Genomic DNA, 9,696 nt, shown 5'->3' with positions numbered 1-9,696 from the left:
TCGCATCTTTTTTCGTGAGCAAGTATTTAATAGCCGCATGGTCAGTAATTACTGTAACTTTGGTACCTATAAGATATGATGGGAATTTGTCAAAAGCAAAAACTATAGTAAATAGTTCATTTTCATTTGCCATATAATTGAGTTGGCCTCCCATCAAGGTTCTACTTGTATAGTAAATGGGGTGGAACACTGTATTTTTTCTTTGACCCATCACAGCTCCAACAGCATAATCACTTGCATCGCACATCAACTCAAAAGGTATGCTCCAATCGGGTGTAATGATTATGAGGCTGAGATTAACCATTTTTTCAGCTCTTCAAAAGCTTCTAAACATGCTTTGTTAAAATCAAACACTGCATCTTTCTCTAACAACAAACACAACGGTTTAGAAATTTTTAAAAAATCTTTGATAAACCTTCGGTAAAAATCAGCATGGCCTAAGAGACTTCTGACTCCTTTCACATTCATTGGGGCCTATAATCTTTCAATTACATCCATCTTTGCTTTGTCGACTTCAATTCCTTTCTTTGAAATTCTATGCCCTAAGATAATCCATTCCTTAACCATAAAATGACATTTCTCCCAGTTAAGGACAAGATTCGTCTCTTCGCATCTTTTCAGTATCTTAGCCAAATTACTCAAACAAATATCATAAGTGTTACCAAAAACAGAAAAATCATCCATGAAAACCTCAACAAAATTTTCAAACATATCAATGAATATTGCCATCATGCATCATTGAAAGGTTGCAGATGCATTGCATAAACCAAAAGGCATTCGCCTAAAAGCAATAGTACCGTACGGACAAGTAAAGGTTATTTTATATTGGTTTTTCGGAGCTACAACTATTTGGTTATATCCCGAATAACTATCTAAAAAATAATAGAATTCATTACCTGCCATTCGATCTAACATTTGATCCATAAAAGCAAGGGAAAATGGTCTTTTTGAGTGTCTTTTTAGCTCTCTGTAGTCAACACAAATTCTCCAACTAGTAACAGTTCTTGTATGGATCAATTCTTTATGCTCATTCTCAAAAATCATAATTCTACCTTTCTTCAGCACATACTGCACCAGACTTACCCACAAACTATCTGAAATAGGATAGATGATTCCTGCATTTAACCATTTGATGACTTCCTTTCTCACAACTTCCTTCATAATAGGATCAAGCCTCCTTTGCCCATCAATTCCAGATTTTTCACATTCTTCTAGAATAATTTTGTGCATGCAAAATGAAGTGCTTATACCTCGAATATCAGCTATGGTCCAACCAATTGCTTTCTTAAATTTCTTTAGAACAGTAATTAGTTACTCCTATTGATCTTTCATCAGTTCTGCTAAAATAATCACAAGCAAAGTAGAACAGTCACCTAAATAAACGTATTTCAAATGGAAAGGAAGTACCTTTAGCTTGAGTTTAAGTGGTTCTTCAAATTGACAACTTGGGTTGTACAAATTCTCTGACTTCCAACTCCAAATGGTTTAAACCGTATGGATTAAATAAAATTTCTCAGATTGGCTTCCACCAGAACCATGTTTTCTTCACTTTCTTCATCCTCCAAAGGGTCAAACCCTAAGGCTTTTTCCCATAGATCTTCTTTAAGATGGCTTTCCATAGAAACTAAGGTTTCTATTTCTTCCATAACTAAGCACTCTTCTGTCGGATTGGGAAATTTCATCACTTGAAGAATGTTAAAAGTTACCTGATCGTCTTGAACTCGTATAGTGAGTTCGCCTTTTTGCACATCAATTAACGTTCTTCCCGTGGCTAGGAAAGGTCTCCCAAGGAGAATTGACACTTCCTTATCTACTTCAAAATCTAGAATAATGAAATTAGCAGGAAAAATAAATTTATCGACTCTTACCAAAATATCCTCGATCTTTCTTTTGGGGTATCTAAAGATTGATCCGCTAGCTGGAGCATCACAGTTGTAGGTCTTACTTCTCCTATCCCTAGCGTCTTGAAAATAGACTTAGGCATCAAGTTGATACTTGCTCCTAAGTCACACAAAGCTTTACCACAGTAAGATTCTCCAATGTTACAGGGTATCGTAAAGCTTCCTAGATCCTTCAATTTCGATGGCAGCTTGTTCTGCAGGAATGCACTATATTCCTTCGTCAGGGCGATAGTCTTATACTCACTCAGTCGTTTCTTCTTGGATAGTACATCATTTATAAACTTCACATAAATTGAAATTTGTTCTAAAGCCTCCACCAATGGATATTGATGTGTAATTGCTTCATAACATCCAAAAACTTCTTGAATTGCACCTCCTGTTTCTGCTTGTGTTGCTGCAATCTTTATGGATATGGAGGCGATGGAACTTTCGGTTAAGCCGGATAACTTTTATGAGTCGGTAAATATGCATCCAAAGAAGATGTTAAAGTATTTGAATTCACTAAGTTAGGATTTACCTTATCAGTCTTTGCAGATTTTGGCTCCTTTGGTGTACGAATTTCAACAGCTGGTTGATTCTCCTCAATGGGCTTATCTTCGACATCAATCAATCGGGGTTCCAGAATTTTACCACTTCGTAATGCCACTGCCTTGATATGTTCTTTACCCAAGTTTCTTGGATTCTCAGTATCACTCAGCAAGGTTTCTTGTTGTCTATTACGAAGCTTCGTGGCTAATTGACCCATTTGGTTTTCCAAATTTTTCAGTGTTGCTGCTTGGCTTTGGATCAAAGTGACATTCTTTACCATGTATGCGTTCAACAAGTTCTCCAAACTATTTAATGATTTAGCTTGAGCTGGTTTTGGAGCTTGCTAATTAAACCCTTGAGATTGGTTAGTCTATGCTGCATAAAGTTGTTGTTTGGTGCATTTCCTTGGTTGCTCCAAGAAAAATTAGGGTGATTACGCCATGAAGGATTATAGAAGTTGGACTAGGGTCCTTATCCACTCTTATTTTAATGTTCGTTCCCCAAATAGTACACTAACTCGGGATTCAATGGAAAATTTTTGAAAGAATAACCTTCCCTATAGTACACATAGAAAACTACTTCAAACGGACTTGGTGGCTGAGGTGCAAAATTATTAGCACTATTAGCAGTAAAATGCTTTAACATAGAGGAATAGAAGATACCTGAGCTGATAACGAAGTGAGAGCATCAACTTTATAAACTCTGGCTACACGTCTTCCTGAAGCTGCTCGATTTGTTGGCTATTGATAGTTATTGCTTGCGATCTTCTCGATGATCTCATAAGCCTTATTATAAGACTTAGACAAAATGGCACCATTTGCAGAAGCATCTACCATCAATCTTGTATGTGCATTGAGAACATTATAGAATGTCTCCAACTAGATAAAATGAGGAATCCCATGATGAGAACACTTACGAAGTTACTCCTTGAATCGCTCTCAAGCCTCATACAAAGACTCGTCATCCAATTGTTGAAAAGTTGTGATCTCGTTCCTCAACTTAGCATTCTTGCTAGGCAGAAAATACTTAACCAAAAATCTCTCTTCTAATTCTTGTCATGTAGATATGGAACTTGGTGGCAATGAATTGAGCTATGCTCGTGCTTGATCTCGCAACGAGTACAGAAACAACTTCAACCTCAGTACGTCTTCAGTCACACCGGCTATCTTGAATGAATCACTCACCTACATAAACAATCGAAGGCAGAGATGTGGATCTTCCGTGGGCATACCACTAAATTGGCCCACAGTTTGTAGCATTTGAAACATCACTGGTTTCAATTCGAATTGGGTTACCTTAATATCTGGCCTTCTAATTCCTGGATTTAACTCATTGAAAATTGGCACAGCATATTGTCTGATGCATCTATCCCTATCATCGGAAATGAGGATGAGATTTCATGCATGATCGACTTCATTACCTCAGGCTTAATTTTGATGTCCAAGGTCCATCTCTTTCTGCCTCTGAGGTATTCATTCATGCCTTCTTTGTCTAAAATTTCGCTCAATTTTAGGGTCTACTAGGAGTAAATCAATAATCCGATCTAAACTGCTAAAAAAAATCACAAAATTAAAAAGAATAAGTTAGTACTGCTGGAAATAACAAAATTGAAAATAAATAATTTCACAAAAAATGACTATGACAATAGTTGACAATCCCCGGCAACGGCGCCAAAAACTTGTAATGCTCGGGTTTGTGCAAGTGTACACAGTCGTTATTAAGTAATAAGTATCGAGTTATCGTCTCCACAGGGATTGTATTCGTGCTAAGTCACTCAATTATAAAAATATTATTAACAACTTGGTAAATAGAAATGCAATTTCATTTGGAAGTATTGATTAAAATTATGCAAAATTAATCTAGATGCAATGATCCCTAATGTGATTTATCTTGACATGCAACTATATGAATGAAATAGATTTTAGCAGAATTAACCCAATAAACAAAAATTATAACATAAATAAGCTAGGAAAATTACTTTAATTAAACTCAAATTATTATCAACATGCTTATCAATATTCGGAAAAACATTTCATGGCAACTCGATCTTTCATGAGTTTAGAAACTACATTAGGTCATTTCGGACTCCATTACTTAGTAAATATGCATTTTAATGATCTTTATTTACTAAAGGTTTCTTAGTATTCGTGTAAGGTAATAGGGACGTGTTAGGTTTGAAATAGTTTAATATAACAAATCTAAAAGCTATGCAGATAAAAAGTCTGGTTAGGGTTGTTATGCAACCTGCGATTTAATCGGGTTAGGATCTAAATTGAGTATGCACATTTCAATTTTGTGTCCATTAGCCATCGTCTGGTTAGGATCGCTCAGCTAATTCGGGTGCATTTCAATCATGCATGAACGAAATACAGACTTGATTTTAATTTAAAACATGATCGATTGAGGCACAAATATTATAAGCATGAATCAAATAATTATTATTTAATCAAAGAAATCATCCCAATTTAAATAAAATTAAGCTATCATTGTTGTAAACAAGAACAGTGAACACATAGCAAACATTCTTGAATTAAATTAAAGAAAAGAAAGATTAAACCTAAATTAAAGTGGCTATCACACAAGACTCTGACTAATGAGGGCTCCTTCGTTCCTTCGCTTTGCTCCTTTGCTGATGGCTCTCCGAGGTGGCCAGCCAAGGGCTCTTTAAGAGGCTAATTTGCTAAAAATCCTTATGCAAAGATGATGATAGGCGTTAGGGGGAAAGAAAGCTAAGAGAGTTGAGAGAGGAGAGAATGATGAATGAGTGAGGGATGATGGATAAGTGAGAAATGGGGTCTTATTTATAGGTGAGGCAAGGGATCTAGTTTACTAAAAATAGGAGTGTCCATCATTTGAAACTTCATCCAAGAGTGGCTGGCCATGATTTGTGAAAGTGTGGCTGATTTTTTCTTGATTTAAGTGCCACAACATCATCAGGATTAGGACTTGGTCAATGGCAAATCTCCGGGTAAATATCTGATTTCTTCAACTCTTCAAACTCCTTGTGTAATGAAACCAAAATTTGATTTATGAACATCCACATGCAGCCGAATTTTGGGTTTGACTTGGTCCTCCATTTGGATAGTTTTGTAATCAACATAAAGCTCTCAGACCTGTCCAACAATAGTAGATAATTTAGAGGACCAAAAAATATAATTTAACCACTTTAATTAACCAATTTACTTAACTAATTAAAACCCAATTTATTAATGAAATATATTAAAATAAATTATTAAATATAAATTTATATTTTATTATTTAATTTAATCATGCATGGCCCACTTTATAGCTTGAAAATATAATATGCTAAAATTAATATAAAAGAAGCCATTTTCTGCATGAAAACTATATAATAAAGCATAAAATCACATTTTAATAATTTTTATGTCCCAATTTCATATTTTCTTATATTTCATTAACTTATTAAACATTTTCTTGGTTTTAACAACAAATTTAAGTAAAAAGGTTATGAATTATAAAGGAAAAATACTATATAATTTTCAATTTACAATGCTCTGTAACGCTGTTTCGGCGACGAATATAGGTGTAGGGTGTTATAGAGGGGATGTCCTATTTCTAATTACGATGAGGACCTTAATTTCTTGGAGGGAGACATCACGAGGACTACTATTAATGGTGTCCCGAAGATTTATTTTTTGGAAAGGATTTAGAATATCCTATTAAAGAACATGATGACCATAGTGGTGGTGAAATTGCTGGGTTGAAATTTAGCATACTCCATCCTTCACAACCAAATCTTCAGTCTTTGGAAACCTTCACGCTCATTCTATCTTATGGATATTGAGAACGATTATTTTCTTGTCAAATTCCAAAGTAAGGAAGACTATGAAATGGTTCTCACCCAGGGTCTCTGGATAGTCTTTGGACAATACCACACTGTTCAACCGTGGTCTCCAAATTTCAATCCCCTTTAGCCTTTCCCAAATAGTATAATGGCTTGGGTTTGTTTACTTGGGTTGTCAGGTGTTTTATACAAAAGACGAATCTTGGAAGAGATCGGCAGTTTAATTGGTAAGGTCGCTAAGTTTGATTTCGAAATGGATTGTGGGTCAATGAGGCATTTTGCTTGAATGGCAGTGTTTATCAATTTAGATAAGCCACTAGCCCCTCACATTTTGGTTAACAACATGGTACAATGTATAACGACCCAAATTTTAAGGTCGTCGAAAAAGTGAATTTTCGAGTCTTTGAATTTGAGTATTAGATTCGTAAATATTTATTAGAAATATTTATGAAGTTAAGTGAGAGATTAATTAGATTTTAGTTAAGTGAATTAGCTTGAATTAAGGTTAATTTAGTGTAAGGACTAAATTGAATTAAGTGTGAAAGTTTAATTAGAAACTATAAAAAAGTCAAGGGGCTAAATTAGCAACTATACCATAAGATGACAAGTGTGTGGTAAGTATAAATACATATGTATTATTTTAATTGGTTCAAATGTATGCATATATATGTATTTGCTTATTATTTAAGAAATAATAAATAATAATTTTAATTAATAATAAAGTAAAATAAATAAAGATTGAATAAAAGAAAATAAAAAGCAAAGAAAAAGAAAAAGAAAGGCACGAATGAGCAGGGAAAGAAAGAAAGAAAAAGGGAAAGAAAAAGAAAGGGAAAATTAGGGTTTTGCAATTTCAAGCTTGATTAGTCAGATAATTTGATCTCTTTTTCTTGCAATTTTGATGTTTTTGGAATCCTAGAACAAAGCCTTACTTGAATTATGTTGAAGTTTAGGAAGATAGTGAATTTTTAGATGTTGATTAAGTTGAATTATTGAGTAAATTATGAGTTAAAATGATAGAAATTCAAGTTAGAAGTGGGAGAAGGATTAAATTGTAAAGAGAGATATAGGTTTTGAAATAGTAGGGATTGAATTGAGAGAATTGTATAATTAATGTTTTATGCTATAAAATTTAAGAGTTGGAATAGTTTAAAGTGATAATTGAATGAAAATATAGGATTTATTTTGAAGAAAAAGAATGGTTATGGTGGAAGGACTAAATTGGAAATAATGTAAAAGTTACATGGAAATAAAAGAGTGTGTTATTAAATAACATACGTTGATAATTTTAAATGTTAACTTTTATGTAGCCATCGTTTAACTTTTATGTAGCCAATGTAGTACCGGAAACGTCATCGAAATAGGGGAAGGAGAAAGTGAACGAGGATATCGAGTAAACTCGAAAATTACGGTTTGTATTTCTATAAACTATGCTTAATAATTTAATAAATGTATTTTTTGTTTTTAGTTGGTTAGTATGTATGATAAATGATGTGATGGAAATTGTTACTATTTCTGTATCAAAATGAAATGATTCAAACACCCTATTAACAGTGTCGAGCTAGTCAGATATAGTTGGCATGCCATAGGATTGGAAGTGTTCAGGGATATTTCGACTGTGTGTCGATGAGACACTATATGTGTTGACTACTGTTACTATTCTGGATTCATTTCAAAGAGGTACTCTGTACCTGACTGTTACTGTTACTGTTACCGATACGGTGTATTTCGGCTTCGACCGATGAAACACTGTATGATATCCTGGTGTGTGGGTTGGATCCGTGTATCCATCCAGGTCCGAGTTATGTTAATAGGGGTAAATGAGAGTACTGAAGTCTGACTGCTATTGATTATGTGATTGTGACTGTTATACGATTGTTGAAAGGTATCGAATGATATGAAATATATATAAAGAGTTGCTTAATTACATTTAAGAGCCATAAGATGAAAGCAATAGATTAAGCTATTAAGATTATGGAAGTAAAAGTTTTGAATTACAATAAATATACATGGCTTATTATTGTTCTAAGCATTAGTTTATAGAAATACCACTGAGTGTATACTCAGTGTACGGTTTGTTTCCGTGCGCAGGTTAGGTACAAAGTAACTAACGTCTCAACATCTGAGCCAACTTCCGAACTCAAGTACTTGGTGAAGTTTCTTGTCTTAAAGAATGACATGTACCTAGGTTGTTTTGATGTTAATTTTTTTATAAGTGATATAGGTGAAGAATGTTAGTAGATAGTTAATGGATGTAATGAGTGTGCTATAATATAGTCCTTTTTGAATTGAATTGAATGGTACTTAAGTGCAAATTTTGAAGTAGTTTTTTTAAGGGTTATTGAATATAAGTGTTAGACTATGGTATGATGGTTTAATGAGTATTAAGTTTGTTTATCATGTTTTGGATTGGTTGAATGGTGGAATATTAAATTGCTAGTTGTATAAAGTTTGCAGGGTTGATAAATTTCAAATACAAAGTTCATTTTGAGTCCACACGGCTTGTCACACGGGCGTGTGACCAGACTGTGTGCGACACATGGCTTGCACACGAGCATGTTGTTAGGCCGTGTGTCCCCTGCACTTAAAATGCTACAAACAGGTTGCCACACGAGCGTGTGTCTTAGCCGTGTGTAATTAATTGATTTATAGGTATAAGTTAGAGAGCCCCACGGGTTGATGACACGGGCATGTCACATCAGCCACACGGGCGTGTGGTACTATTCAAAGGAAGAAATTTTAAAATTTCAAGAAAAATTTTCTAAGCTTCCGATCGAGCCCTGGTTTGTTTAGGATGTTCTTATTAAGTACCGTGGGCCCATTAAAGCTTGAAATCATAAAATCCTAATTTTCCCTTTTCTTTTTCTTTCCCTTTTTCTTTCTTTCTTTCCCTGCTCATTCGTGCCCTTCCTTTTCTTTTTCTTTGCCTTTTGTTTTCTTTTATTCATTCGTTATTTATTTTACTTTATTATTAATTATATTTATTATTTATTATTTCTTAAATAATAAGCAAATACATATATATACATACATTTCTACCAATTATGTATGTATGATAAATGATGTGATAGAAATTGTTACTGTTTCTGTATCAAAATGAAATGATTCAAATACCCTATTAACAGTGTCGGGCTAGTCGAATATAGTTGGCATGCCATAGGATTGGAAGTGTTCAGGGATATTTCGACTGTGTGTCGATGAGACACTATATGTGTCGACTACTGTTACTATTCTAGATTCATTCTGAAGAGGTACTCTGTACCTGACTGTTACTGTTACTTTACCGATACGGTGTATTCTGGCTTTGGCCGATGAACCATTGTATGATATCCCGGTGTGTGGGTTGAATCAGTGTATCCGTCTGGGTCCGAGTTATGTTAATAGGGGTAAATGAAAGTACTAAAGCCTGACTGCTATTGATTATGTGACTGTGAATGTTATATGATTGTTGAAAGGTATCGA

At 34.2% G+C, this 9,696-nt stretch overlaps 1 non-coding gene across 1 annotated transcript; it reads left to right on the top strand.

Moving 5' to 3' along the window:
- Positions 1–3,323: 3,323 nt before the first annotated feature.
- LOC121210382 (small nucleolar RNA R71) lies at positions 3,324–3,430 on the top strand. Its single transcript, XR_005905495.1, has one exon. It is a non-coding gene; the product is annotated as a small nucleolar RNA R71 (small nucleolar RNA).
- Positions 3,431–9,696: the final 6,266 nt, after the last annotated feature.

The sequence above is a fragment of the Gossypium hirsutum genome, chromosome A11, assembly GCF_007990345.1.
Source record: "Gossypium hirsutum isolate 1008001.06 chromosome A11, Gossypium_hirsutum_v2.1, whole genome shotgun sequence".
NCBI lineage: Eukaryota > Viridiplantae > Streptophyta > Magnoliopsida > Malvales > Malvaceae > Gossypium > Gossypium hirsutum.
The sequence above is the reverse complement of the archived record's forward strand: the minus strand, read 5'-3'. Positions and strand labels throughout refer to the sequence as shown.